The sequence below is a fragment of the Triplophysa dalaica genome, chromosome 2 (assembly GCF_015846415.1).
Source record: "Triplophysa dalaica isolate WHDGS20190420 chromosome 2, ASM1584641v1, whole genome shotgun sequence".
NCBI classification, from domain to species: Eukaryota; Metazoa; Chordata; class Actinopteri; order Cypriniformes; family Nemacheilidae; genus Triplophysa; species Triplophysa dalaica.
The window spans coordinates 21322917-21348498 of record NC_079543.1 but is presented as its reverse complement, the minus strand read 5'-3'; the positions used below and the strand labels follow the sequence as shown (position 1 = coordinate 21348498).

Below are 25582 nucleotides of genomic sequence, written 5' to 3'. Positions count from 1 at the left end.
AAAGACTTACGTGAGGTGTAGTGTGGGTGACTGTGAAAAGTGGTCCTCCTGTCAGTGTCACGGCAGAAACGGGTGGGTGGAGAGGAATGGATGGAATACCCCACTTTCGAGCGGTAGTCGAATCTAGGAAGTTTCCCTCGGCCCCGGAGTCGATAAGCGCCCTTCCTACGTGGGTGGTGTGTCCGAAGGTGAGGCGATATGGCAGCAGAGTGCGGAGGGAAGGAGAGGATCTTTTGATGACGCCCACCCGGACTCTCCGTTCTACGAGTGGGCGTTGGCTTTTACTGGGCAGTGCGTGGCAATGTGCCCAGTCTTCCCGCAATAGAGACAGAGCCCCTCCACCAGTCTCTGTTGTTTCTGGGCGGGCGAAAGATGGAAACGACCGATCTGCATGGGCTCTGGAACCGTCGGCGAACGTTGTAAAGCGCTGGAATCCCGGCTAGAATCCCGTCCGGCTTCTACATCAGTCTCCTGGTTGGCATCACGGCGTCGCCAGGCGGGTGGTGAAAGGCGTCTTCGGCGACGTGCGTTGATCCGACCTTCGATCTTTAAGCATAGACTGATGAGGTCCTCTAGGTCTCTGGGTGGGTCCAGGGTTGCGATCTCGTCGGCTATGGAATGGTTGAGCCCATCGAGAAAGCGAGCTCGAAGAGCACCCGGGTTCCACTCACATGCCGCCGCCAGGGTCTTGAATTTAATAGCAAAGTCAGTGATGGAGCTCTTTCCCTGGATGATCCGGGAAAGTTGTGCAGCCGCTTCATCGCCACGCGCCGACCTGTCGAATAACCTGGTCATCTCTTCACGGAATTCGATGAAGGAACGACAGCAGGGGTCCTGAGATTCCCAGACAGCCACTCCCCACTGGCGAGCCTTTCCTGTGAGTAAGGTGAGGATATAAGCGATCCGAACCTCCTCAGAATCGTACCGGCGCGGTTGAAGAGCGAAGACCAGGGCGCACTGAGAGAGGAATGCCCGACAGGAATTAGGATCCCCGTCGTAAAGCGGTGGAGTGTTGGCGTGTGGCTCAGGTTCACTCCTGGATGCGTGTGATGACGCGTTTTGACTAACGCCGGCTCGCACGGTGCCATGCAGGAGATCAGCGACTTGGCGGTGTAAAGCTGCCATCTGCACCTGCATGGAATCCATCTCCTGAGTTGCTGCTGTAAGGCGAGAAGCCTGTTGTCCCAGCAGAATTCCCTGCTGTTGTAGCGCAGCTCGCAGATGATCCTGTCCCGCTGGGTCGAGAGATTGGTCTGACCGTTCTGTCATGGTCAAACAAGGAATGACCCAATTGCGGGGTTGAATCTTTTATTAAGGTGAAACAGTCAAGAATGTCTGTAAACTCCCGAATCCGATCGCCTCCGTCCGCGACGGCAGAAATAAGGAAAGCCAGGCGTCGTTGGTAATGGAAGTTCCCCTCACCAGAGAAGGCAGGCAGCCGCGAACAGAGAGGAATATCTCCACAATAACTGGATCGTGACACCCGAGGATTACCAACACGGAAGAGGAATGACAGGTATTGCTTTTCCAGAATCGAGATGAGTTGCTATGTGAGAATCCTGAGAAACTGGTGAATAATGAACGTGCCTAGACAGACTAGACAAGATACAAAATAGCTTCATTAAGTGAGCCGCAGCAACACTTAGGGCAGTCTAAGCAGACACAAGGTACGGTCAGACAAAGACGAGAAACACTGAGGGAAATAAATAGGAAGAATGTAATGAGGGGAGATGACTAGCAGGTGCAGGATAATTACGGGGCGAGCTAGATTAGAATATTGTAAACAGGTGTGTGAGTGTGGAGTGGAAAATAACCCGTGTAGGGAGATCCTAGGGAAACACTGGGTGGGGAAAATGACGCAGACACTGATCACGTGGTTAGCGGAAAGCTAACCCCGTACTCAACAATAACAAAGACACCCATGTGCAGAGAAATGCCCCAACCAGACCGAGATCATGACAGAAACGTTATGTGAAAGGACAGATAAAATGAGAGAGGAGGACGGAAAGATGGATGGCATGACAACTAGGACAAAAGAGACAAGTGTGAATTATTGAGGGTGGCGCTAAATCAACAACCCACGCTAAGAAAAGTAAAGCCACTTTCGTCAGTGCAACCCGGTGATTTTTTTTTTTTTTTTTGCTGATGGATTTTGGTCTAATGCACAGCAGTGTAGAGATCAAAGAATATCTTCCCATTTCAGTGTAATTCTCTGTATCTTTTTACACCTGATGTTAAGATCCATCTGGTGGATCCTGTTACAAGAGGTCAGGCGGGACAGCATTTACATTTATGCATTTGGCAGGCGCTTCTATCTAAAGTGCATTTGTTTTGATCAGTTTGTCTGTTCCCAGAGACTCAAAGACCTTTGCTAATTCAAGGCTCTACAAGTTAAGTTTATACCTCGCGTATAAAGAATGCCCTAAGCACCTCACAAGGACATCCTAGCAACATATAGTAAAAGCCAAGGCATTTCAAACGAGTCTCTTATATACACATTCATCTTGTCCTGTATAAATATGCTTTTCACAGAATTTTCAGACTGCTCACACATAAAGATGTTTGCTGTAGCATGTCGCAGTGTGCCTTCAATCGACAGTCACCTCATTTCTGTATTTGGGTAATTGACAGATATACTGTACATGTGTCTTGTATGGTGTGACGGCACAAATTTAGAAAACACGAACAATGACGATAGATCTCTCTTATGCTATTTTATATTGTAATAATAAATATTTATAATATAAAATAAAATAATATAACAGTTTGTCACACCATAGGACACATGTACGGTATATTTGTCAACTACCCATTTCCAGAACAATATAATAATAATAATTAGAGCAAATAAGTTAATTTTATATCAATATTTTTTCATTGGTTATTCACCCCACCGGTCCCTTGTCGTGCAGACACGGTGTTAACTCCGACAGCTCTGGCAGACACCCCCAGGAATCTCATGAATAAACAGCTAGGTATTAATTCATTTATGCCGCATATATTCTAATCGTCGCTATGCAAATGAGGCAGATGTGTGTGAAAGGCAAAATCATGAATGGGGAAACGAAGGTTGGATGGGGGAGATTAAAGGAAACATGAGAAGAGCATCTATCAGGTCTGTTCTGTATGTAATGCATAGTCCTCTCCATCCCCAGCTATCTGATCTCCTTATATGCTCAGTCAGGCCTCAAGGAAAAAGTGTCATTGTATTAGGAAACTGAATTTAATTCAAAGTCCAGGGACGAGCCTGATAAGAACGTGATGTGTCACCGTGATTACACTTTTCCTTATCTGTATTTGCCAATATACTTGTTGGGAATAACTAGCCCTTCATGGACACCTAATGTCCCACTCTAGACATAAGCACTGTATTCATCCCCCCGTCCTCCGTTTACGGTACCTGACATGGCAGCTGAATTTTAAATGCCATAAGATGGATGTCTTGTTATAGCAGGATTAGACCGCACACTCCTTGTTTTATTGCAGCCTCTTCTTTTTGTAATATCCGTGTAATGGCTTTTTCAAACTGCGGGGCCACGATTTCAGCCATCGCTATTTTCTCATCTCGATTCGGTTCGGCTCCTGCAGCTCAGCTTCTTCTTTCCGTTCAATTCCATCCAATCTCAGTGTAATAAAATTCCTGTGCGCTGCCGGAGAGGCGTTAGACACAGACTGTGTTGTTTCTTATCCCTGTTCATGTAGGATGTAAAACATACAAATGACCTTCTTACAGGATGTTTATAAACAGGTGAGACTCGTGGATTAAGGTGAAGTTCAAGTGTTTTGCAATGCATGACTTTACAGAGTCTGAATTCAGTAATACATGTGACATGAATACATTTACTTGTATATTGCATTACACATGCAGAGAGGAAAATCTTGTTTTTCAGAGGATTCTTTTAGGAATCATTTTTTAGGTTTTGTATTGATAAAACTTCACATTGATTTTGATTTTAGCTGAAAATTATTGTCATGTGATTGGTTGCTGCTCCATAGGTGTCATATGGTGCACTTGAAAAACATTTGCTGGCCAAAAGACTGAAGAAAATGACAGACACCTTTTTCACCTATTCCGACTTTGCAGGACTGATTATAGAGGTGAGAATATTTTTATTAATGAAAATAAGACTTTTTAGATGGTCCTCACCAATTAAGGTGTGAGAGGGGTAGGGGATACAGATGTCCTTTGGTTCTCCTATGGTAAATAAACTCTTTTCACTAGATGTTTTAACCAAACTCTAAAACAAACCTGTGTGTGTGAGAGATAGAGAGAGAGTGTGTATGTGTGTGTAAAAGAGAACGAAAGAGATTAAATGATTGAGGTGATATGTTCTGCCACTCTGTGTAAAGAGCTTACAGCTTCACCTACTGTGATGTTTTCAATTTCCAGAGCTTACTGACCCAATGAGGTCACACTGATGACACGTCTGGGGTGATGACCCATTAAACTCTATCTTTCTTACCTTGTGACCGGGGTGGCAGAAATATACTGGTAAAATAACAGGTTTTCCCAATGTTATTAATTTAACATTGTGACCCTGGACAACAAAACCAGTCTCAACATTTTTAGCAATCGCCAAAAACACATTGTGAGGGGAAAAATTACAGATTTTTCCTTTTGCCTAAAATCATTAGGATATTAAGTAAAGATCATGTTCTATGAAGACATTTCCTACCGTAAATGTATACAAACTTTATTTTTGTGAGTGGACGGCCTGCTACAGTGCCTCAGATTAACAACTTCAAAGGTGATTTTCTCAATATTTAGCTTTTTGGCACCCTCAGATTCCAGTTTTGAAAACAGTTGTTGTTCCGCCAGATAGTGTCCTATCCAAACAGACCATATATCAATAGAAAGCTTATTTCTTTAGCGTTCAGACGATGTAAAAATCTCAATTTCAAAAAATTGACTCTTAAGACTGGTTTTCTCATCCAGGGTCACATTGTAGTATTTTCTGTAAAAAATTCTGTAAAATTAAGATAAAAAAATAGGTTTAAATAGGTGTTTGTAAACAGGTGTTTGTAAACGGGTCAAATTCCCTACATTTTATAATTTTGTATTGTTTTTTTTCTTTTTGCAGCTTGACAACCCCTTCCCATACACTTTCATTTGGAGAGAGCTTAGACTCGGTATGAGGGTGAGTAATTCATGACAGAATCTCTTTAAATGTTTTGCAGCATGCACATGATCTAAAGACAAAACTGGTTTCCCCTAAAATGGACAAAATAAAACGGAGGTCATCATTCATAGTGTCACACAACACAGGCTTAAATTCTCAGAGGTGACAATGTGAATCATGCACGCCCCTTGTGTACACTGCTCTGTAGCTCTTGTGTACACGGGCTCGACTTTACTCGCACACCTGCAAACATCCCGGAGATGAAAGCACAGCGGAAAAAGCCTGACAAAAGAGAGAGAAACAGAGGATAAATAAGCCAGCTACACTTTCAAACCGTGCAAAGCAAAAATGACTTAGACGGTGGAAAACCCTGTTGCCCATGTTAGACAAATACAGCAAGTTCCATGGGTGGCCTTCAGATAACATGGGACTCTTTCATGTGTGTTTACAGTAGACGTTATAAATTTTGTCCTGCCAAACAGACTCTTCAGCTTTAGGTTGAGTGTTGAGGTCATACTGGACATCAAAGCCCTAAAAGTAGTGAGAGAAGACTGATGTGTGCACTTGGGCTTTTCAAGTTTGAGTTAATGTGTCCTGAGGACTGACTGCTATTGTTGCCTGTTGTTATGTGTTATTTCAGCACAGTTAGCAACCTACATTTCATACTTATGTTTATCAAAGAGATACTCCGGGAAAAATAACAAAATTCTAATTAAAGGAACCGCCTCACCAATGTTACAGTACAATACATGAACAAGAAATTACCCGGGTCTTTCTATTATCTGCAGTAGCGTTGGCAATTTAAAATGACAGGCAAACAGAATTAGTCAAATCTAGCTTGTGGATTCACTTCTCATTCCCATAAGAGTGTTTATGGTTCCGTCCACAGCAAGTAAAACAGATAATGATCCATGCTGCCAATAGAAAACCCTGCTTTATGTATGACCAAAACATTTAAATAGGAGTGCAGGCTTGTAAGTAAATTAAACAAGTGGGTTAACTTGTGTTGAACGAATCTCCCATAATTTAATTTACTTAATATTCGCAGCCAGCATGTATTTATTTCATGCCTACTGGCTGCGATATTTCCTGCGCCGACTGTGATTTGTGTAACTGGTGAAATGTGATCAGAGGAGCTCTCTGGAAGCTCTTCATAATAAGAGGCATCCCAGGCTGTTCCTCGATGATGTGAAGGGCCGTCTCCGGTACACACGCCAGCTTCCCCCGGAATGATCCACACTCATGGGTATTAAATCATCCAGCTACTCCTCTCATAGCAACAGCACAACCTCAAATACCCCAGCAGTCCACTCATGATGATGAAAAGAAGACACTCAATTCAACACTCACTTGATATGTAGTCTTTTAAGATTATAAGAACGTTATGGCAGATCTGTCTTGTCTCCTTGCCAATCTATTGTATAATACATTTGAAAGTGTTCAAAATCTAATTTAAACCAACCAATTTTAAAACAAGCGAAAATGTGCTGATCTCAATATTAATTTGCCGTACGTTTGAGTAATGAACCATATGACATTGTGATGTTTTTATGAAGTCTCGTACATGAATCACTGCTATCACCGGCTGCCCTTCCTTGACTAATATAGGTCACTAATTAAATTTGATCCCTTTAGTTCTGTGCAAATGAAAACGCTCTTTTTTAATGGAGCCCATTATTTTACGGCAATATATGCTGATTTGCACGACCAAATCCTGTTTTTTCATTCATTGTTTCTTTTGAAGATTGATTTATATGATTATGAGTTAAAGGGCAGTTCTTTAGAAAAAAAGGGCCTGTAGATAATGAGAAGCAGATCTCATTGTGTTTCGCTCAGAAGTTATAATCTAGACACGATACTATTCACAAGGGATTTGACAGGCATTCAGAACGACATCATACTTTTATGTTACCCATAGGTTCTAATGTTTCTATGGAATAGGATCATTAACAAATGGAAAATCGTTGTATCCGGGTCGAAGTTTAAATTGAATTTTAAAGGGGTCATATGGCAAAATATGTGTTTTTCTGTGTATTTGGTGTGTTATAAGTTGCCTATGCATGTTTTAGATGAAAATTCTGTCTTTTTTTACACGCCCTCCAGTCATTTCAATCCTGCATGACTTTCTTTCTTCTACAGAACACAAAAAAAGATATTTTGAAAAATGTCCAATGATCCCCATTGACTTGCATTGATTTTGTGTCCATACAATAGAAGTTTTTGGTGACCAACATCTTTCAAAATATCTTCTTTTGTGTTTTGCAGACGAAAGAGAATGACAACAGGGTGAGTATATGTTGACAGAATGTTCATATTGAAGGTGAACTATTCCTTCAACTTCCAAACTATCTTCTTTACATGAAAAGTAATTTATGACATCAATGCAAAGAAAGCCATGTCTTAAAAACACAGTCTCTCTCTCTCACTCTCCTACTTTCTGTGTGTATGTTTGTGTCTCATGCAAACCTTAAGGCACACTCATTTCCTGCCTGTATGTTATCTCTTAATTGCTTTTACTTTCTCAGAGTGCATCTCTGAAGTGTTTTACTCGTCATGTCAGGACGGTTGATATTCACTCCGTGCATCTCCATCCACCAGCCTTTGCTCTGTCTTCTATTTTCAATTTTCATTAATCTTCATGTTTCTTCCTCCTCATCCATAGCATATAAATGAATGGTAAAATCCATTACAGGAAAGCATTATTGCACTCTTAAATAAGAAAAACGAGCAGGAAATAGAGCACATAGACGGTTTAATTAATTCGTGGCTCTCAATATTGTCAGTTCTTTTCAAAAAACTTTAATTCATTTTCGACTGAAATTGATTAAACTTCTTAACTTTTTGTGGAAGCTCAGAATTTGACAGTTTCTGAAACTTAGCCTATATTTGCTGTTGGTGGGAAGTATATTGTTGCCATTGTTGCTTTATACTACGAGGCATGTCACAAAACATTACTATGTGTTAAAAGAACAATGACAGGACATTGAGTTTATATTTATTTTACAATCAATACTTTATGATAGGCCTACTTGGCTTAAAAAAAAAATCTCAACACAAAAAGGTTCCTCCAGCCCTGTTATGTAAGTGAATAAGGGGACATCTGAAAAGGCCTCCACCTTATCATGTTCTTATTATATACATTGGTCTCTCTTTAGTGGACACCATCAGAGAACGGTCCACTCCTGTATTATCAATTTGCTCATCTAGTCTGGTGCTGCCGAGGTCATTCTGCGCCGTTTGATGTGGGTCAGACACTGATGGAGTTCTTGCATGAAAATCTCTGATTATTGTGACACTGCCATTGAGATTTGTAGACATTCAAACGTCCGCTCGAGAGCAGGAAGGAGGGCATGAGGACGAGCGAGAAAGAGATAGAGAGAGAGAAGCCCCTAGGTCTAAGCCTATATCATGCACCAGTCAAATTCTTATCATCCTCACTGCCTTTGATGTGGGTGAAGGTCATCTTTGAAAGCTTGCCAGGTACTTCACAACAGTTTAACCCAAGGTTAACCAGCAAACTAGCTTCCTCGTACCTGAAGCCAAGCGCTGAAACAGCCATCAGAGTAAAACGAAAAATAAGACCACTGTTTTGGCAAATTCTATATATGCACAAAATGTACTGCAGTGGTATCAGATGGTCATACTGTGGTACTGAAATGTATGTATAATGGCGTTTAGTACTCTAAGGTACTTCCAAGAAAAACACGATACTCTTATGTTGTGTAAGGATGGTTTCTTTCCCATTGGCACCAGAAAGCACCACAACTGAATCAATCCGTCTATTTATATGGCACCACAATTCCTTATCCTCCTATTTAATGGACTGCCCAAATTAAATTCTTTCATATGTGGTACATCTAGGCATGAGACTTTACATTTTCCTTGTTACACTAATTCTTGGGACTTTTATCAAAATGGATGCGATTAAAACGCTATTTATAAAACCTGTGTTGCTCTCTTAAGGTTAACAATATACATTTTTTATTATATTCATAAAACAGTAAAAGCACTGTTTCAAACAGATTAAAAGCAAAATAACTGTATAGAACAGTAATAAAGAAACTGAATATATTCCAGATAATATCATATAACATAATATTTGAAAATATCCTATAGTGACCGTAATTTGCAAAATGGAGTCCATGCTTTTATTATGCTTTAGTTATACTCATTTCCATTATCCTGTTGCTGGGGGCATTTACATTCAGACCCTAATACAAAGCACACATACAGTGTTGTTAAATTGAAAATAAATGTCTGTGCTTAATAAAGTGCTTTGGATTATTAGCTGTATTTTTCATGTCCGTGATTTTTAATTCTGTTTTGCAAGATTGAGTAATAATTTGTAAATCTGTAAATTGTGAAGACTCAGCTGGTATCTGGATAGTACATTTACACACAGTTTTTTGACCATCAAAGAATGAATATAAAACTGGATATACAATATCATGGTTGAGATTGGGTATTACCAGCAACTGAGGAATTTGGCAAATTCTTGCTGTTTTTGTGAACCGTTTGTTGGTAGTTTGTTTGAGCTTTGAACTCATTTACCTAATCTTCTTCCATGTTTGATAATGTGTAAAAATAAGCACAGAAGAATATACTTTCAATTACACACATTCATAAACATTTTTTTTAAAGGTTTTATCAAATCATGTTGTTACCATGATGGGGGCATGAAAAGGAAATCATGTCCCTTTGTTCTGAAGTAAAACCTTCCAGAAGAAAACCATTAAGATGATTCATTACATCTCAACCAAGAGCGATGATGATGAAAACAGATAATATATCTCGCACATCAGACAGTAAATTGGCCCTTTTACGTATAGAGCACATTGCTCATTAGCGTTCTATAGCTGTGATCTTCATTTGAGACCTGATATAGCTTCCATTATTATTCTCTTTGAATCTTTTCTGTATCACTGCACTTAAATATTTAAATTCAATATTCTCTTAATGAAGGGAAACACATATATTTGCATATGCAGCACTGGGGGTTTAAATGGGTCATCAATGTGACACATTTTTTGTTCTGTGCATACAACAAGTGCCTTTAACATGCATTTTCTTTTAGATGTTTTGTTGTTGTGCTTGGTTTGCTTCAGTTTATTAATAGGCCAGTTCTGGTCCTTGATTCTGATTGGCTGAGCCGAGTTATAAGCTGTTATAAAATACCCTGATTTATAACGGCTGACCGCATTACATAGCCTAAATATAATTTATTTACTTTATTTTATGAAACGTTGCTACACGTATTGATAAACCATTTTATAAAACTAATATGCCCCGCGTAGCAGTGAGTAACAGTGCAGTTAAGAACACCTAAAGGGTTTTAGGCACTCCAACGCCCTTAGCTGTTTAAAAGGACTGTAACCCAGTGCTTCGCAGGGCTTCTTGCTTAAGTAACTGTCCGTAGATTATTAAAAGAGTTTAAAGAGAAATTTTGGGTTAAGTGGTTCTTTGGAAATTATTTATTTATAAGTAATAAGTCAAATAAATGTATTTAAAAATATATATTTTGGAAAAAATCAATGTAGTGTAACAGACATGCAATACGCCATTTGTCATAGGACAAGAAAACCTCAACAGGACATTTGCAGTGAGAAGCCCCATACACCCTTGTCCTTGAGCCATTTTTAAAACTTATGTATTTTGACATTTTAGTATGATTTTTTTTCTATGTTTTAATCCTGGATATTCACATATTTTAACTTTGACTAATTGTTATGTTAATGACCTTAAGATCACAAAACACATTTCACAATTCTGTCACAAATATCACTATGCATATTCTTACTGATAAGATATCGGTATGCTGCATCTATTTATATTGGTTAATTCCTTATCAGTTTCTGGGCAACAAAAGCAGCAGTGTTTTCATTTGTTTGCACATACTGGTATAAAACAAGATAGGTTTCTGTGTTTTTTACCGGACATAAATAATCAAGTAGTGCCAACTGGGACGTAGCCTTATCAAACATGTCCGTATTTACTCCATATTAACTTATTTGGTTATCACTGTTTTTGAATGTAATAGTTTGACATGCTGTGATACATCATGTCTGATAACATTACAAACTAAATTCTGTCCGTCACAATAGCAATAACTGCTAAAAATTCTGTTAATTCTGGTCACTTAAATAACAGTTTCTCAAACAGATGCAAGTATTCCCCAGGGGTTGTATTTGGAACGATTTCAATTTTGCAGTTTAAAGTTGTTGATTTAGAGTTTTTCTGCTGGATATCTGTGTAAATAGTGCAAACCAGTCTGAATTAATTGTGTTTTCTCCATGTTGTTTTCAAATTTACATTGTTTGTAAGTTGCATATCTATGCTGAAAGCCATAGTCAGTTGTTATTGATCCTAAGCACTATTTTATGCTAATAGCAGGGTTTTATGCATCCAGATGGTCTCAGATATATTACAATAACATCTTCCGCGAACTTGTGCGCACATAAAAGTAGATAAAAGTGATGCCCTCTGTTCTGAAATGAATCATTATTGCAAATGATACTCTCAGCTTAATCAACCGATTCAGAATAAATAAGTGTTTGTGGAATTTCAACTCGCAGCTCTCGTTTCAAGTGCAACCGCCTCCCTCATTTGACTGTACAATGCTGCTCTCTTCCACACCAGTGAAATCACATGAATATTTCTCCCTTTAACTTCTTTTTCATCCCTCTCTTTCTTTCTGTGTCTATCTGTCTCTCAACCTGATTGAGAATACTGTTTTAAAGCTGTGAATTGATTTTTTGGAGCGCGTGTTGATAAACTGGATTAGAGTTTGAGAAGAGTTAGCTGTAACTTGACAGGATTAACATATTTTAAATCGATATTTTTTACTCAAAAAGTGTGGTATTTGGAATTTGACCATGGAATCGATGAAGGCCGGGCAATAGATTACCGCAGGATGCCGTATTTTTTTATGCAAACCCCAGGAGCGGTTCCATCGGCCAATGGGTTTTTGGTCAATTGCGTGAAATAAGGACTGTGGTTAACAAAACCTTAATATTTTCATCTTTTAATCATAAAAACATACCCTTTTTATACAGCTCAAGCTTTTTTTAAAGCTTTATTGTGTTTTAAAAACAGCGTTAGGTTACAAGTTGCTAAAACTGACTACATTGGTGACATTAGACGTCATCGTGCATATGGTATATAACTAACAAATAATACAACATGGGCATAATCCACAGAGAACTTACTAGGAAATATGTTTTTAATAACGTTTGAAAGAATGGCTTGGTGTTGGTGACATTGATATTGAGTGTCCATGGCGTAGTCTGTTTATAGCCTCATGTTTGTTTTTCACTTCTGTGTGTAGTTATGCTTCAAAAATAATAAATGTTGTGTTCACTTGTAAGGATTATCTTGATTGTTAAAAAAAATTTTTTACGATCTTCAGAGTCTATGGGAACAAACCTTAGGCTTTTGGTCGAGAGAACCAGTGCGACTTAAACTTCCAGGGTTGGCCTACAAAAATACGTCAACCATACACCTTTTTCACAGGCCTGTGATGACGCGTTCAAAGATCATCAGCGTCAATTTTCAAAAAAATGTATGTAACACTTTACTTTATATTACATTACATTTGCATCAAGTTACACAAAAAATTGTCAAGGCTAATGCAGAGCTGTTTCTTATAAAGCGTCTATAGAAGTCACATTAAAGTTGACATCGTTCTCTCTTTTGATTGCCGTCATCAGACTCTATTATTTTATTTTTTTGTGAAAGTATGGAAAAAAAACTTTCGTTGAGTTTTTCTTTTGCTATATAAGCAAATGAGAATGCAAAAAATATATTTTTGGTATTCTCCCTTTCACCGCTATAGAAGTTTACCCCAAAGTTCTCTCATTGGGTAATTGAATATCTTCTGAAGCAAAAAAATTTGAAAGGAAATTATTACAAGATTGAGATTATTTAGCAAACTTGAAACATAAACATATTTGAGCACTAAATTCAAATCTGGTGGGACGTTGATAACCTGAGAGTAAATTCATCGAATTTTCATTTTGGGGTGAACTAATCCATATATCTACTGTAGTCTTTTTAAAAAGAACTGGGAGTAAAATCCATACACTCAAACACAAATCAAACATATAGATGGAAGGCAGAGGAAATGCAAAAAAATGTACAATGAGGTCACACAGCAGTGGAAAGCAGATAATTTACTCACACACAGATTTATCTATAAAATCCACACATTCACATATGCAAAACTGGCAGGGACATGTACAATAGAACAATGCAATTCAAATCGCTTACACAAAAACTTTTTCTTTATAGTAGCCTTTCTATAGGGACACATGCACACAATAGACTGCATTTATTATAGATGAATATTTTCTGTACAGCACAACAGCGAGGATATAAAAGATAAAAAGACTTCTCTGTGGAATGCCTATGGGTTTATTGAAAGCAGCATGCGGTTTACGGCAAGAATCTGTTTTAAAGAAAGTTTGCTTGGTAAAGATAAAGCTTTACACAATGATTTGTAGTTTCAGATTTTTTGGCCTCAAAAGGTCTTTTGGACCATATTTTAACAATCACACTTGAGTATTTTCTTTAAAGGGGTCATTTGAGGCGGCTAAAACGAATATTATGGTTTGTTTAAGTTGTAAAACAATGTGTATACACAATTTAAGGATAAAAAACGCAGTATTTTACACATACCGTTCATGTTTGTATCTCCTTTTTGCTCCGCCTCTCTGAAACGCGCCGATATTTTACAAAGCTCATCGCTCTGCAAAGCGAGGTGTGATTTGATTGGCCAGTTCACTAGTGCGTAGTGATTGGTCGAATACTGCACGGAAATGTAACGCCTCTTAACATATTCGGAACATCTGGCAGCGACGGTAAAATGAGATTTACAAGACCGCCCACCTTACTTGCGTTTAGTTTTGTGCGGTCTTATTCAAATCGTGTTATGAACTGACGTAGATTCGCCGGTCGAGCATTCGCTTCTAGCTAAAATACATCTTTTGTTCCGACGCTTACATTTTTGCAATTTTACGTGTCTTATACATGCATGGGCAACTTATAACACGCCAAAGGCAAAGAAAAACACGTATTTCCGGCAAATCACCCCTTTAACTGTAATCCACTCGGTCTGCATTTTTTATTTTAATTCAAAGTCATAGGAGCCAAAACAGGACTCATATTAGAGAGCGAAGGCAGAATTTTTTTAATCTTTATCAGATGGGATAACTATATTGGTGCTTCGATTCCATCCACGAAATGCACGTCCCGAAAACAGCCCCATTAGATTAAAATCTTGCAAAACAAGGTGATAAATGTGTCATGTTTTGACACTCAAGATGTAAATGGGCAGTTATAGAAAATGATTTTTCAAAATGGCTCTCTTACTTCCATCCTTTAGTGGAGATTGTTGTCGAGCAATTTCAGTCCACTGAGAGGTGTTTCATGTCATTTGTTTGATGTTCCGTTGAGAAGGACGAAGGGCCTGTTAATGTGACAGCTGTGTGTTTGTGTGCGAGTACAAAAGAGAAAAGTAAAGCCTCATTAGAGCTGTCCACAGCCTTTTGAAAGGAATGGAATAAAACTGAAAGCGAGTGAGAATTTTTTTTAGAGAAGGGGCGGAGAAGAGGCAGAGGGTTTTTAATCCTTCAGCACCACTGTTGGTTCTTGAGATGTAACTCTACGACATGTGATGTTGCAGGATGATGGACACCTCCTTTTCTCTCAGACATGTTTACTGTTTAGACCTAGTATCTGGAGCCTAGTGTCAAAAACAAAACATTGTTTTTCAGCAATTTAGTTTGACACCCCTGTCGTGAAACTACTGTGATATCGGCCATAGACATTCAAAGGATTTTACACTAGATGAATATGTCAATATATTGCAAAAGATTGAGCAAATTATACATTCAATATGTTAGCTATCATGTATATAAATAGCACAGCTTGGAATCATAGTATCCAGTGAGATCTCCTTATGCAATTCTTCATGATAGATGGAGGCTAAGGGAGAAATGAAATGAAGGAGGTATGAAACACCACAAGCCGCAGATAAAGTGATAAATGACAAATTGAACTCTAAATGATGTGTGGGGGAGTGGCCTGACGTTGATAGATGGATTGGTTGAGCTTGTGATTGATGGATGCGGCGATTGGTGGCAAGTGTTGAAGGTGGGCTGTACGTCACACTGGAGCACTTAGTGGTGTCATATCTCAGATTTATATTGTCAGAGATGAATCTGGTGTTCTGGGAGATGAACACATCTGATGAGAGACATTTCACTGGATTTTTAAACTGGAGTCTGAATAGGGCAAGAACAACGATATTGTTATTTCTAGACTTGGTCTTTTAAAAATCTAGTTTAGGTTCCAAACTTTGTGTGGATGCAAAAATGTATTCATTGCAAAAAAATTGCTTCTCTTTATTGTCTTGGTTGTTTCTCCGAGCCAGCAGTGAGACTAAATGTAAAGCAAAGACGTTTAAGTCCTGCATTTCAGATGTTTTGCTAGCCTAAAAATCTCTCAAATGTCTCCATTTCAAAGTTTCAGAAGAGATCATGCTGAGATTCGCCAAATGGGCTATTAAAAGTCATTGTTAAAGACTTCAATACGAACTGAAACATTACACAGCAATTGTGTCCGAAACTAGATCTTAAAAATGTTCTTTAGTGTAAACCTTTTAGTCTTAATATTTCAAAAATTGTCTCATTTGTAATTTTCTATTCGTACCGAGCAGTTGTAGGAAAAAGATATGATGCGGTCAGACTTGACTTTTCGCATGCTCAAACTCCGGTCGGACCGCGGCATGAGGCTGATACTTTAAACCAGGGGTATTCAAATAAAGTTCCAAGAATGTTCCTAATATTTTCTTCCAAATGGAGGTCCGGACAATATGTTTTTTGAAAATAAATAAATATTAATTAAATTTAGCAAAGTTGGATATACTGTATATTAAAAGATAGATATGCCATTTATATTTTATATTTATATCCGCAGTAAGTATGAAGGCTTGAAATTAATCTTTGATGGTTCTTATCAAATAATCAATTGGAAACTTTAGCCTGGGTTTTCAAAGGGTTACAAATGTTTACATGCTGATCGATAATGTTAATGCTAAATGTAGATTAAAACTAGTGGTGGGCATAGATTAATTTTTTTAATCTAGATTAATCTAGATTAATTCCAAAATTAATCTAGATTAAAATGGCTCATTTGAATTCTGCCGAAGGCATTCAGAATATGTGTGCTACCCAAATAATGACTAAAAGTAAGTCTTTGAGAACGGGTTTCTCAAGCCAGGTGGCGCATTAGACCAGGGGCTCATCTCCTGTTTCCAAAATGCATCACAAACTGCTTGAGAAAGCTGTTCTAATTAGTGATGAAAATTAAATTATGTTCAATAAGATGAACTTGTGTTTACTTCTGCATTAGCTAAGGGATGATTTGCGTTTAGGTGGTACTTGAGACTGGAAGAGCTCCTACAGTACATTTACATTTAGTCATTTAGCAGACGCTTTTATCCAAAGCGATTTACAAAGAGTGAGGGAGCAACAAGCGATATGTCATACAGGAGCCATAATACATTAGATCTCAATACAAAGTTACTTGTTTCAACTAAAGCTAGACCACTACCTGTTGAGAGAAAGTGTTTTTTTAAACCAATTCCGCATTGCACAAGGTGCAAACAACCTTAGTCTTGTCGATGTTTCTATTGGGAAGCTTCTTAAAAATTAATATTCCCTGAAGCAAACCCGGCGGCTTCATAGCTGCATCCATGTTAGCACGTCACATTTGATGCGGTAATTTCACAGTAACGTTATGTTGTGTTCAGACCAAACGCGAATGGCGCCTCAAGCGCGAGTGATTTATATGTTAATGAAAAGAGCCAATAGACCTACTTGCTGCGCGAATCGCGCGAATGAAGCCCTGGTTATGAGATGATGAGGCGGCTTCTGCTTCCGCGAATGACGCGAATCACGCGAGTTAAAAAATCTCGTTCTCGCCCCGTACAGTGCAGTTAAGATGGTATACATCTGCGCTAAAATATCAAGGTGAAAGTCATCATAGCTTGCGTAGTATAGACCCAGCTGCCAACCCAACTTTGAGAATAGATTAACGGCGTTTTTTTAACGCGCGATAATAGTCTCACTGCGTTAACGGCGTTAACGGCGTTAACGGCCCACCACTAATTAAAACATTATGGTTAATAACATATCACTGGTTGAAAGGTTTGAGACATATAGCAAACAGTAATTAGATGGATAGAAATGCTTAAATTTGCTGCATTTAGTTAACTATTGTGTGTACATTTAGCTTCTCTGCGTGTCTGTAGAATTTGTATTCTAATTTTTATAGAAGCAGCGCGTGTGGAGCGGAAAGGGTTAAAATGAAGCCTGTTTGGCGCTAGATAAAGATATTAGAGGATATAGCGAATTATCAATTACATAAATGTTTCTGAGAGCGCGTGTGATGCAGCTCAATTTAGGCTAAACAACTTTAATAGTCAAAGGTTTTAAATGGTTTATTAGGCCATGTTGCCTTGATGCCCGATGACTCCTGAGATAGGCGCAGACTCCCCGTGACCCGAGGTAGTTCGGATAAGCGGTAGAAAATGGAATGGAATGGAATGGAATTAGGCCATGTCTCGGGGTTGGGACGGAACGAAGCAAAGGTCCGCCAATTGACGATGACTGCTTTAAACGAATGAAGAATTTTAAACCCTACGTCTTATTTATATGTTTAAATAGGGAAAATTATGAACAAACGTTTTTATTGAGAATAATACAAAAATAAAGTTTGGTATGCCATGTTTTAGCTTGCTTTATTATGCCATCCAAAAATAGAGGAAATATCTCGCTTTGCTGCTTTGTGCAGGTCTGAGACTCCAACAGTGGTCATACCTGCAGTAAGACCAATCACTGTCCCTTCATCTTACTTACTCTCTGCATGCTTTGATAGAGATTACAGACATTATCTCTTTAATAGATGCCTTTATTTCCGTCTTGTCCGGAGAGCGCCAAGCTATATTCTAACCAAATCACACTTATTGCCAAGCTTAAACGCTCTGCACAAATTGGACAAAAATATGTACTGATTGTACTCGCTTCATAGTGAGAGGTCAAGCAGACCTTATTAAACCAGTACAGCATTGTTTTTTAACACAACAGTTTGTAGAGTATCAAGCTAAGAAAATTTGTCTTAAATTGGGTTCATTCAAAAATGAAAATACTGTCATAATTTACTCACCCTTTTGTCATTTTAAACATGAATGACTTTCTTTCTTCAGCAGAACACAAAAGAAGATATTTTAAAGAATGTTGTTAACCGGCAGCCATTCATTTGCATTGGTTTTCTGTCCATACAATAGAAGTGAATGGTTGCCAGCGCTGTTCAGTTACAAGCTTTCTTCAAATTATCTTCTTTTGTGTTCTGCGAAAGAAAAAAAGTCAAACACGTTTGATAGACAAGAGGGTGAATAGATGAGGACAGAATTTTCATTTTTGGGCACTATCTCTTTAAGAAGAATATTTTTTTGGTTGCATGGTCCTTTAATTTTATTCAAATTAAAGATTCTGTAATGATAAATATTAACAGATTCATTTTGCAAAACTATGCTAATCTATTGATTAAAATCTAAATGTTAAAATAATCAGAAACAGATCTCAGAAAAAAGCAGACTTTATTTTGGACTACAAAAACAATCAACTGACAATCCTTTATATGCATATTCTGAGGTAGCAGTTGGTTGTTAGCCGTTAGCGCAACTGACTAACGTTAGCTACATGACACATTTGCAGTCACCCAAAACACAATGCATGGACATGAATGTGTTTAGTAACCAACGCAAATCATTTTCTGTAACGTTAGTTATATTTTTGGAAACACACTCGCGACCAGGTGTTGTGCTTTGTGTATAGGGTACAATCAATAATTTACACTCAACTCGCTATGGGATTAGTGCCTAGCACAGTAACTATAGATACCGGTAACATTAGTCTACTATACTGTAAAAAAAATCCTGTAAAATTTACAGTAAACTACTGGCAGCAGGGTTGCCAGCCAGTTACTGTAAATTGTACAGCCACAATACTCTTATTTAATTTACAGCCATTTACTGTAATTGCAGAATACTGGAAAAACTGTAATTTTGAATATCAACAGTATAATGCTGTATTTTTTACAGCAAATTGCTTGATTTTAATTTACTTTATTTAGAAGAAATACATAAATCACTGTATATCCAGTACGTTTTGCATACTGGATATACAGTGTTTAATTTTTCTTAATTGATACAAAAAAACATTACAGACGAATTGTGTACGTTGTTGTACATGAAATAATTTTATTCAGTTACAACTTCATAGTATCCAACATGGCTCTTTAAACATTCATGTTTAAACAACACGTTAACCAACATTACCATCATGAAACAACTTGCAAAACAAGGCCCAAGTGAGTCTTGTAAAACGGTCCACATCTTGATCCATCAGAGCACAACAAGTAGCTGGAACTATGGAAACGAAACAAGAGAATAATGTTAGATATTCAATTTATAGTCAGAGAAAAACAGAGGACAACATCTACAGTCAGAGAATAATAAAATGATGTAATTCAATGATGAGATCTGTGTGTGTGTGTGTGTGTGTGTGTGTTTGCTTCTTACTTTTCATCGATTTCACTGAAAATTCATCATTGTGTTTAGAAGAGCGGCAACATGTGGGTTCACTGCAACCTGTTTCTTCTGTATCCTGGCATTTTAGATGACGCTTCTTCTTGTTACACTCTCTGGATTAATATCTACAAAGAGTCAGGAAAAACTAAATGTTATATTAAATGTACAAAATATATTATATTAAAACACATGAATTAAATCATCAGCTTGCTAGTGTTAAATAGGGGAGACTTCTAAATAATTTGCCCTAAAAAAATCCATCTCTCGTTGAGAAATATTGTTTAAAAGGTCTTAATAGTTATATAACATTAACATATCTATAAAATGCAGGAAAGGAAGTTGTTCAACTAATACCTTTCAGTGGACTCCAAGATACACGCTGCCCCATCCTGGTACTCAAAATTGAATATGTAACATGCTATGAACAGAGTGGCAAGGCCAGACATGAAATTGTGCTGAGCACCATCACACACAACCTAACCTTCAGTAGTCAGCATCCAGTGGACTGCATGGCAAAGTGTGTCCTAAAACATACAATTAAATGTGACAATAGTAATAGTTAATAGTGACTATACACTTTTATCTCTAAGAATTTTACATTTAAACTACATTTTAGTTAAATTGATTCTACAAACAAACTCTAAGCAAATTACACAGAGTAACTTACACTTAAAACCGTACTTAAACAAAAATGTAATCCAACTAACGTTAGGGATGTCAAGGTGAAGAGATTGTCACACTGGTATTTGTAACACGGTCCTATCTGGGAGACAGTTCTTCTCTAACGATGAGGGTGTCGGTAACGTCTTTTGGTTACGTACATGAATCACTTTAACTGGCTATCCTCCATAAACATCGACTTACCGGAAGCTTTGGTGACTCGTTTTAATTAGGTCTCTCGATTTAACGGATAACTGCATTTGCAAATTTGAATTATACCACAAAATAATCACGACCAAGTGTGGTATCCCAACTGTCGAAGCACGTAACTTTTACCGAGTCTACGGCGGGCACGATGTTCAACATTAAAAAAACAACCGTCAACTTACTAATACAATGAACTGTAGCTTCTCACATACCGCCTTCGCTCTTGGTGTGAACAAAAACTCTAAATAACATGAACAACTTCTGTCCTCAGGTGCTAAAGCGACGGAGAATGTTTGAAATCTTATCGCGACGGCGCTGCTGAAACCACACAAGACTCCTTCGGTCCCCGCGGATGGAGGTTGAATCCGGGGTTACCAATATGAAACGTGAATGTAGAAACCTCTATATAACGTTACCAGTATGATAGTTACCAAATATGGAAAAAAATACTTAATAAGTCACTTACCACAGGTGTGAATCACTCATTTTGCGCACTACCCCAATCTCGACTGTTGAAGGTCATCCCGCCATTGTAGATTTGAAATTTACAGCAATATTCTGTACATTTGAGTTAATCCGTCATGTGACCCCAGAATGCATTGCACTTAACAGCAATATTATGTATTATTTAAAAAACAGTCAGCTTCTGTAAAATAACGCTGTAGTTTTTACAGCAATTCGTTACAGTGTAGCACAAACTAAGTAATCAGCTACTTTTGACCCCAAATCATTTATTGTGGTTTGCATCATTTACAAGCATAACACTAAATTTGTGTTGAGGCACGATCATACGTAAGCTATTGAGACCCGGCAATATTACATTATCTCTAGTCTACCTTACGGTTATAAATTGTTAACCAGTAACGTTAGTGTGCCAATAAACAACCTGAGCACAGCCAAATTACTTACTAGCTCAAAAGTACAGGACAGTAAGAAAAAAATCTGTTGCCTCTTGCAGCTCGCGTCGCTGAGTGTAAATCTGTCAGATATTGATTTGTGTCCGATCACTCTCTCTCTTTTCCTCTTTGTTTTATTTGCTGGCTCTGCCATGTTGATGGTTTGGAGACATTCGTTGAACTAGATCGTTTTGTCTTATTGTTAGCTGTTGGCTAACTTCTCGCAGGCTACGAGTAAAATATGACGTATGCCGTAAAGCAGGGGATAAGTGGGGCTTGTACCGGCCCGAACACCAACGGTACAAGTGCAATTTCAGCCGATAGGTGGTTGCTTAGGTAGCAACAGCAGTAAAATTCGTCCAGTTAAAAGTTGTCCTACCACTAAAATTTATTTAGAGACATTAATTTAAGGTCGAAAAGTTGCTCATTGTTGCTTTAAGGTTAAAACGCTCTATTTTCCACAAACCGTGTATGTTTTTATCTCTTCTTTGCCCCGCCTCTCTGAAACGTGCAGATTATTTACAAAGCTCATCACTCTGAAAAGCGAGGTGTGCTATGATTGGCCAGGTAACCAGTGTGTAGTGATTGGTCGAATACTGCAAGCGTGTGACGGATATGTAACGCCTCTTACCATATTTGGAACATCATGTTCCAAAGCAATTGTTCTGGCAGGTACGTCCACCTTACTTAAGTTAACAGTACATTTGGGCAGTCTTGGTCAACCACGAACTGAAGTAGATATGTGGGGTGTGGTTACACAAGGCATTTCAGGCAGGTCTGGGTGAGCATTCGCTTTTAGATAGGATGCATCTTTTGTTCAGACACATTCATTTTTGCAGTTTTACGTGGGAAACTTATAACACACCAAAGACACTGAAAAACTGCATTATTATGGTAACTTGATTAACAAATAATTATCAAATGTAATTTGAGAGAACTGCATTCATTGTGTGACAAATGAGTTGCCAAAGTATCTTTAAACTGAAGTGTCAGATGGATTAAATGGAACGTTGAGACATTTAAAAGAATTCAATAAACATCCTTAAACATTTCATTCTTTGGTTAACACCAGATGGTGAACAAATGTGGCCAGTAAACAGACTATCAGATAAACATTTTGAGTCATTATTTGCTGCCATGTCAAAAGTAAAAGATTCAAATTTAAAGTATTTAAAAGTAAGCGCCCGCCAGATAATATACTGAACATAGGTGGTGCTACAATATATACTTTGTCAGGACTGAACTAAAGGTTTAAAATGTCTTTAGTGGTTGTCAGCCAGTAATCCATTAACATAATGACGGTATTGAGCTACAGCACAAATATACCCATTGTAAAACCAAACTGTGCTTATATCAGCTGTCAGTCAATCTCAACACAAACACACACACATACACCTACTCACTCTCCACAAGAGATAAGCCGAAGGAAATGTTATTATGACTATGGAATTGGATCGTAGGGAAAATCCACTTCACCTACAAGTCTTTTTCACACCTTTGCGCTACTGTGTACACAGCTGAAATGCCAGCAACACCATGAGTATATTTACCAGGGTATTTAAGTATAATGTGTGATCTCTTTGTGTTATGTAACAAGCAGACAAAAAACAGCAAATCTGCATCTGTTGTTTAACACGGTATTAAAGAATATCTGTTTGAATTATTTGCACTGTACGCATTTATTTGATTTAAGATGGAGAGTGGGCTTTATATAGAATGTTTGAAGAAGAGTGCATGTGTCTGCTTGTCAAGTGACTGTTTACATATACACTATATGGAGAAAAGAATTGGGACACTCCCTTCTAATAAACTTTTTTAACTATTTCAGTAATTCCAATCAGAACCACGATTTATGCTATATCATACAAGACCATACTAAAGAATTTTGTTTCCATCTTTGTTACAATAGTTTTGGAAGTGCCTTTTTTTTGTTTGTGAATGACTGAAGCCCATGTGCACAAGTCATATTGATGGGTTTGGGTGTTTGGCTCAAAGGTGTTCAGCTGGTTTCAGATCTGGACTTTATACAGACCAGTCAAGTTCTTCCAGACTAGACTGAATAAATCAATAATATGAATATATTTTTGAAACCTGCCCAAGCCTACATATAACATTATAAGGGCTGCTCCAACAAAATGAGCAGCCAGACAATTGATATAGAAGTTGCTAAGAGACCAACTCCAACACTAATAGAGTTGCAAAGCTATTTGGCTCAAATGGCAAAAGCAGTCCAGACATCAGAAATCTTTGCAATCCTTTACAGATTTGCCTCTGGGATAGTGGCTATAAAAAAATCTTGCCTACGGTTTGGAAGTCATGTGTCAAAAGTCGAAAACTTTGGGAAAAGGTGTTGTGATGTGATGGGCAAAACTTGCAGCTTCGGTCTGAAAGCACACCAAACACTGCCCAGAGCCCGTAATTCCCGTCCTTTTTCATAGGTGCTGAATAGCACCATTATGCTTTGGCATTTCTTTTCAAAAACGGGAAATAGAAATCTTATTGGCGTGGATGGAGCCCTTTACGAGTAAATCCTTGAAGATAACATGTTTCAATCAATCAGGTTGAAATGAAATTCTTCTCTCACTCCATTCATTCTAGACATGTTTTGTTTTGTTATGGAGGTAAAATGCTATTTCATCACGTTACAATTCTGAGATTAAACTGCAGCAAAATATAAAGAACGGCAGGAGGTTGAATAGCTGCTTTCAAAAGGCACTGAACAGCGTATTTACACCATAACTCTGATTATGAGACTAAGCTGCGGTGATTTTCAGAGTTTGAAAACACATTTATTCACACACACCTCATTGTTTGGTAAGAAACACTCATTGTTCTGCCACAGAGAGATGGCTTTGTCACCTAAATGGAGCTTTTCTGCCGGAGCTCTGAGGGGACTGACAGGATAATTGTTTTACAAAACAGCTTAAATACCAAATGATCCAATGGTCTTATGTTGGCAGTCTTGCAAACATCAACACTGTTTTATTTAAGTGCTGGTGGAAAAATGTCTTGTCTCTGCAAATCTCAATGATTTACCACAATGGTTAAATCACTATAGATGGTTTCAGCAGACGCACGCCCATGGCCCGAAGTTAATCTCGGTCAGTGTTTGTTTATTGGTCTATATGGTATAACAATTTATAATAATATTTAATTTATCTCAATATTTTATGTTTAAATTGATTGTAATAAAATAATGTAATCTACAGGGACACTGTTATTATTGATTCTTTGCAGAGGCCTATAGGAAGTCAACTTTGGGCCACATAACGTTTGTATATGTTGTTGCCACTGAAACGTCTATTATTATATAACTTTACTGGACCTGAAAAAAATTATTGTGAAACAGAAATTAATTTGTGAGCATTTATTCATCATTCATCACCAAATCAATAAGTTAAAATCTTTTATTTAGCAAATACATAAGGGGACAGTTTTGAACACTGATTTTTCTTTCCTTATGCCGATTTGCAAGACTTCATTTGATAAAAAGTTAATAATAATAATAATAATGATTTATCATGTGAGCTGTTGGTTACAGATTGGCAAGAAATGTCAGTTTGATGAAATCTAACGTAAAGATAAATACAGAAAGTAACCTGTTATTTTTTGTTTCAAACAGAGATGGCGACAGAGATGGAAAGTTACAGATTGCAGTGGAAATAATGTTTTCAATCTGTCCTCCAGCATATCTTTACAAATCTCTCCGCCATTGTATAAGGTAGAGTCACAGGTTGTAATGCTGCTACATGGTGGCGACTTTACAACAAAAGCTATAAAAAACATCTTTCTTTTAAATGGCTACAATTATTGTGTATGTTATAAAATGATATACTATAGAAAATCCATTTACTAAATACTAACTTGACTGATTCATTTAAAATGTTTAGTCACATTTTTAAAACAGATTTTAAATACAACCATATTTTGCCATAAATTGCCTATTTTCTTTTATATTTTGTTAGCTTGTTAATCATATATGAAGATGTTGTAGGATTTACGTAACAGAAGACATGATTTACATGCAAAAAACAGATTCAGATGGATTG

General features: G+C 37.8%; 1 long non-coding RNA gene across 1 annotated transcript; it reads left to right on the top strand.

Annotated features, from left to right (window-relative positions):
• Positions 1-4402: 4402 nt before the first annotated feature.
• Positions 4403-25216, top strand: LOC130413472 (uncharacterized). Its single transcript, XR_008905497.1, has 4 exons — positions 4403-4492; positions 5082-5138; positions 7386-7406; positions 25156-25216. It is a non-coding gene; the product is annotated as an uncharacterized LOC130413472 (long non-coding RNA).
• Positions 25217-25582: the final 366 nt, after the last annotated feature.